Source organism: Nerophis lumbriciformis, linkage group LG39 (assembly GCF_033978685.3).
Source record: "Nerophis lumbriciformis linkage group LG39, RoL_Nlum_v2.1, whole genome shotgun sequence".
Taxonomy (NCBI): domain Eukaryota; kingdom Metazoa; phylum Chordata; class Actinopteri; order Syngnathiformes; family Syngnathidae; genus Nerophis; species Nerophis lumbriciformis.
The window spans coordinates 8,790,947-8,797,628 of record NC_084586.2 but is presented as its reverse complement, the minus strand read 5'-3'; the positions used below and the strand labels follow the sequence as shown (position 1 = coordinate 8,797,628).

Genomic DNA, 6,682 nt, shown 5'->3' with positions numbered 1-6,682 from the left:
AACAATACAACTTATAATTAACAGATAGATCTGAAGTTGATCTCGAGATTATTGTGTTAAAATTTAAACAGTAAAAAAAATATATAATTTATTCTTTTAACACTTTAATGAGTAGGACCTTTTTGGTTCCCCAATCATTTTTGGGTGATTTGTTTATAAGTGTCATCGCTCAAAAAATAATAATGAATTAAAATCAATGGTGTTATGAGTTATTGACCTTTTTAAGGCTTCAATTATTAAATAATCTCAAATATTCCACAAAAAAATTTTATTGGGTGAAAATATTGCGTATTTTGTGTTTTTTCCATAAAACAGGGTTTTCTTTGACAAAAAGAGCATACGACTTACATTTTTAAAAACATATTGACAGATAGACCTAATGTTGATCTAGGGATTTAAAACTTGAATAATAAAAATAATACTGAATGACACATTTTTTATATTTTTTTTACCAAAACCCTTTGGGGTCCCTGGGAGGCCTAAATGTATATTTATATATATGTATCCTGTGGTATTAATATGAGTGTGTATTTTTTCTTTCTTTATTCTTTAGTGGAGCTCGAGATCCTGTTTACTGTGGACTAGCTGTGTGTGACGCCCTGTTTTTGTTTCCATTAAAAAAAAAGGTATGTCTGAGTTTTTTTGGCATAGTTAATTGTAGAAAAAAATATAAAATGAGGTGATGTGAGTGGTATAAATTGCTGCACATATTAAGGATCCTTTTTCTTGATCTATATAAAAAGAAAAGGTGAATAAATCCTCCACGACTCAACTCCTGTGTGTGCATCACTACAAAAGACACAACGCAGAACAGTGACTGTTACATATATAATGTATAATGTAAAGTGTCTATCTGCAATCTTTATAATTAAAATTAATGAATTAGAAATTAATTATTTTAACCACTGTTTGCGTCGGTTCAAACAACTTATGTATTTTGCGCCTGTTCATAATTTCTTATGCGACTGTATGGAACTTGGTCCCATCTTCTATTTTGTGTGTTTTGCAGCATCATCTATTGCCTGGATTTTTGCCTGCAATTGCTCCTGCTACGTTCGCTTAATCAAGTAAGATACTTTCTGGTTTGTTAAAATGTAATTTTGCTTACACATTTTTCTAGCAGCTCTTGGCATATTCATGGGGCCGAATCAATTTAACGTTGCCCTATATATATATTTGTATACCCTAACACCTGTGCATGCGTTTGTCCACGTTGATCCTTTGACGATGAATAAATACCCCTTTTCTTTCTTTCTACATTAAGGATGCCTTTTCATCTGATAAAATTCATAATGCACGGGGACATTGCGGTTGTCCCAAGTGGATGGTATGATGATGGGATGGTTTTCTGGCCCAACTATAAAAACACCGACAGAATTAAAAGGGCCGCTTTAAATGAGGAGCAGCATGAGTCACACTGGCCAAGATTTGACGTTTCTGTTGTCCGAACTTGTGGTATGCAAATTCATAAATTTCTTGTTTAAAAATAACGTCTTAGTTGCTTCTCTTTCTGCTTGGAATAACCTATTCTGTCTATGTTCTGACCAGGTCTCTTGTAAGAGAGAGAGCTGATACATCCTCATCAATAATAATAATATTCTGTTCAGCTCTACAGCTAATTTGAAACTCATGTTCATTTTACATATTCAATTTTAGACAACTACAAAGACGCATTAAAAATAATGCAGCAATATGGAAAGGGCTGCGACACCTCAGACCTGCAATCTGAGGCAGAGAATGAGGAGCTGCCAGAAAAAAGGAGCAGGAAGCCAGTGTAAGTGTTTTACGTCTTGTATTTGTCATGTTTCAACAGTAACAGGAAGGTTATTTCCGGTAGCATTCAAAAATAGACCAGAGATGCTTGTACTATATATATATTTGGCAATTTTGGTATTGCAATTATCCTAATGATATGGTTACCCAACAGCCATCGTCTCGGGGACTCGGATGATAGCGAAGAAGACCCGGGAAATAGTGACCTCGCATCTCTGGGGTCGGCAAGCCAATTGCACAGGCAGAGTAAGGAATAATCTCTTAACATCCAAAACGAAACCACCCCATTAATAAAGATATGGTTAACATTCTTAGTGCTAAAGATATTCCCCTTTCCTTGTATCCCTTCTCCCAGCTCCACCGTCTCACCGAGTGCCAGCAAGAGTCGTGAGTACCTGTCAGCTCGACTCCTCAACTGGAGATAACTTTCTAGGTAAAGACTGATCTCCGAAATATCTCAGCATCCAGTAACCATGGTTAACAGATCACAACCATTTAATACCAATTTATCTCCCTTAGCACCTCACCATGGGGAAGGACGTACTCATATGCCCTCACCAGCACCTGCATTAAACATGCAGAGAGTTACACAAGGTAGGGACTGATCTCTGAAATATTAGTGAATAGATAGGCCCCTTGGGTATAATCAGTCATGGTTAACTGATGACTCTCACAATGCCCACCTCACTAGGAACGGCAGTCCCTCCTCGACTCCCTCCACCCCCCGCACCACCTCTCAACATGTGGCAGACACAGGAGCCTGGATCCAGCCTGGCCTACAGGCCAACATGGCGAGGGGGGAGAATGGCTGACAACATTCCCTGCTCTGGTGAGCAATAACTGACAAATACCGGATGGTCATTCTGTGCCACAAATTTTGGAAAAAATTCAAATTCACAAGCAATCACATATTTTCTTCAAACTTTGTCAATAACTTTTGTCAGTAATGAGGATAAACACTGAAACATGTTAATTTTATACTGCGTTTGTCAACAGCGGTTGAGGTCCACATCCTTAGCCTGCTGGAAAATATTAAGCACACCCAAGACCAGCTGATGGCGAAGGTAAACTTCTTAACAAGCAGGTTGACCTTGAACCCGGGGCCAGAAGTTGAAATGCCGGCCAATATCCAGTTTCCACTGACACGGTTGGAGGCAGTGGAGTCATTTGAGGCATTTTTAAATGACCCATCAAATGGCCCAGCTCGACAAAGAGTGGTGAGGTTTCTTACTTAATATGAATGGTGCCAATAGGTTTATTGATTGTCCATGATTATGCAAATATTCTATTGAATCAGCGCTGACAACCAGGCCTGTCCTTAACCACCTTTTCCCAGTGGTAAGATTATGTCAGTGAGCCACAATCAGCCTGGTTTGACATCGTGTGTAAAGGTAGCATAGGTCCATGAGCCAAGAGAACAGGTTCTGTTTTTTTACATTTCTGGACGCTTTCAACAGAAACAAAAACATTTGAAATCCAACTTAAGCTTAAAAATGTTTACCTGTTTGTTTAAAGAGATGTCTTTGCCTTTTAGATTTCTTCTTTGGCCACCATTGGAGGCCACGATGTGAAGCGGGTGACCTGGAACATCCTGGGCAGGATGTTCACAGATGAGGTTTCACATCAGATAAATTGGAAGGGCGTCAACAACAAAAAGGCCTTTAGCAGGATGGCAACAAAGACCTTGCTTTTCAGTAAGTATATAATTCAAAGTAATATTACATACGTTCAAAGTCAATAGTGGGGGCAGCCTTAAAAATCGTAGCAACCATCATACCTGTAGCTGCTCCCAAACTTACTCTCTTGGTCAGATTAACGTAACGCTTCAACTGATGTTTGTCGACATCCTTTATTGAGCCTTGAATAGGTCAAAAATTCATAATGACATTGATTTTGATTCATTATTTTTTAAAGAAACAGCCTACATGGCAGCTTTGTGTGATTAGAGTAAACATTGCTACATTTTCTTGTTACATTTCACCTGTTTGCTCTTTAAATACCACTTTTAATGTTTTTTATTTATTTCAATCGTATGTTTTGAAAATGTGCTGTGGGGCCGTTAAAAAATGACCTGCGGGCCGCAAATGGCCCCCGGGCCACACTTTGGACACCCCTGGCCTACACGAATACAAACATAGAATGATAGTACAAATATAAGAAAACAATGTCAACTTCCCAAAGTTGGGTTATGGATATTTATTTATGCCCCCTCCCGCCGCCGTCATCCAACAGAATCAAACAAACATGACAAAACCACACAGCTTTATCCACATACAGTACTCTGATCAAGGAACCAAATAACGATATTGTTTGAACATTTTGGATATCTTGCACACCTATACCCTGATCACAAATTCATAATTTATGCACCTTATTTTAACCACCTCCAGTAACTTTAAGTCATGTTTCTTTTTCAAATGTAATCTCCTTAATACTTATCACATATTTTGTATTGTGTAAGCATACTTGGCTTTGGATGCTACACTGAAAAAAGTTACTTTTTGGTGCTGTAAACTCTATTAGAGTAACTGTCATAATTTATACCTAATATTTTTAACATTCAGTAAGAACTAGAGTTTTTTAAGTAAAATTAAACATTTTATTAACGTAATACATGAATTATGGGGGAAGAGTAAGTTTTACTTATGTTTCCTCATACTATTTAAATGTTTAATAGTTGTACGTACATAAACCTAAAAATATTACATAAACTTTACTCTGAAAATCTAGTGTTTTGAAACGCATGCACGACGACGCATGCGCACAGCACAACAGGCTCCGGCCGTTAGGATCTCTTCACAGAGCACTGCAAGGTGTATTGTAGCGCCAGAAAGTCATTCCACAGGTAAGTTATTACGTTCTGTTTTAAATTTGTGATAATATACGTCTGCATGTAGTTTGACGCAAGATATGTAACTGCTCATAAGTTAATTAAGTTAAGTTAAGTAAGTAAGTAAGTAAGTTCGGTAAAAAAAATTAGCATAACGCTACATTGGTCCGTGCTGGCCTGTAGTGGGAGGGCTACAGTTTTTCCTGATAAAAACTAAAGTTAACTAAATAAAGTTAGGATATTAAAAAACCACCAACCTAACGGTATAACTTTTATCAACTGACGTCAACATAGTAGAACATGGTATTGTTCTCTGTAAAACTTTTGGCGGCGACACTGAAGTAACGTTAACGTTAGTGAATTAATGTTAATTAATGTGCTTTGGGAATGAGGGGGCGATACTGCTGAATGTTTGGGAGAAATGCCCAAGAATAGGTTTTTAAAACACACATTTACTGACAGAAGCGCCAGAGGTCTTTGAGAGCATCAGCTTGCGATTACAAAAGAGACTTCGCTGGCAGTTTTCTTTCTTTTCTTTTTTTTGACAAGAAGCTAGTTATCGGTGTGAAGCCCACAGCAACATGTTTTTGTAATTCAATGAAAGAATGGATTGTTCATTACAACTTCTACTCGCAAATAAATCTGTCATGTGTTAATTGTTTTATTTAGCTAGACTAAACAAAATGTTCATTAATGTTTATGATGTAGTTTATTTCTTATTGAAATATTTTTCCATCAACAGGAAGCAAATCAGAACAGAACATTATTCTCATAATTCAGGCAAGTAGAAAATAATGTATGCATTATATTGCTTTGTTATTTTCCCTTATTCATCCATCATAAAGTAATATTAAAATTGTGGCTGAATATTTTAGACCATTGTTTTAATACCACAAATTGTGTCTCTTCATTTTCAGGGTGCCCTTTGGAGGAGCCAGTGGACTTTGTGCAAGGGAGGTGCCGTGGGGATCAAGATGAGGCCGCTCCTGGACAGACTGAGTCAGGTGTGCTTGTTTTGCTTGTTCATACAGTATGTTTTACAGGGAGCTGGACCTACTTTTTTTCTCACTCACAGACACATACAGTATACACATACAGGACAAGCCTCACACTTGGTAGATTCCATGCCCTTGCACGCTCTGGGTCCATGCACTTAAAACACGAGCAAATATATGCACTTGTGTTTTCACTTGACAGTTGATTGTGTATGTATAATGGTTATGTTCATGTTCTTAATCTGTTCACAGAAACAGAGCATTGAGATGAGGCGTGAAACCATTATCCGCAGCCTTATACTGTACCTTGGCGAGAAGGAAGAGGAACTTTTTGAAGACTGCTTGGTATAGCATTATTTTAATCATTTAAAAATATTTTTTAATGACAATGATATTTTTTAATTTGTTGTTTACCAGTCATACCAACCTTTGGATATTTTCTTTAAAAAATATACTTTTACTAGTATTTACTTTGAATACCTTTTGCTGGAGATACATCTTTAATTTACTGTTAGTACAAATTCTAATGCAGTACAATATAATGCACTTTTACTATTAACGCAGTACTTGTACAGTACATTCTGTTTTCCCCCCCATTTAAATAGGGGTATACATAATCCATACACCACTGCTCAAAGTTTAAGTGGCGGTTTCTGTCCTGACCCTCTCCCAGAAGTTGTTGTTAAATATTATATTTCTGCAATGAATGTAGAAACTCTGTTTCAGAGGGTTGTAAGATTGAACTAAAAATAAACTGTTTAATTGCATTGTAATTTAGTTGTGTGATATGTGATACATATATATTAAATGCATAGAGTATTGGTTAAATTTATTTGGTAACATTTATCAAAAGAAAACTGGCAATGATTACCTAATTTTAGTGAGTAATGTAAAGTAATGCAACCAAGTAAATTAAAATGTCAAGCACAAGAAAATAATTAAAATCTACTGAATTACTTCATAACAGCAAATACTACAGATATATAAAATTTACTTAAAATTTTGAGTAAAATGATGTTCCTGCCGATGAAAAACAAGTAGACTTTACTTAATTTGTTTAAATAAATATAACTTAAAACTTGGA

General features: G+C 36.4%; 1 long non-coding RNA gene across 1 annotated transcript; it reads left to right on the top strand.

Moving 5' to 3' along the window:
• Positions 1-508: 508 nt before the first annotated feature.
• LOC133577661 (uncharacterized) lies at positions 509-2,006 on the top strand. The gene is made up of 5 exons (XR_009811755.2): positions 509-626; positions 1,010-1,067; positions 1,265-1,455; positions 1,657-1,774; positions 1,928-2,006. It is a non-coding gene; the product is annotated as an uncharacterized lncRNA (long non-coding RNA).
• The last annotated feature ends 4,676 nt before the right edge of the window (positions 2,007-6,682 follow it).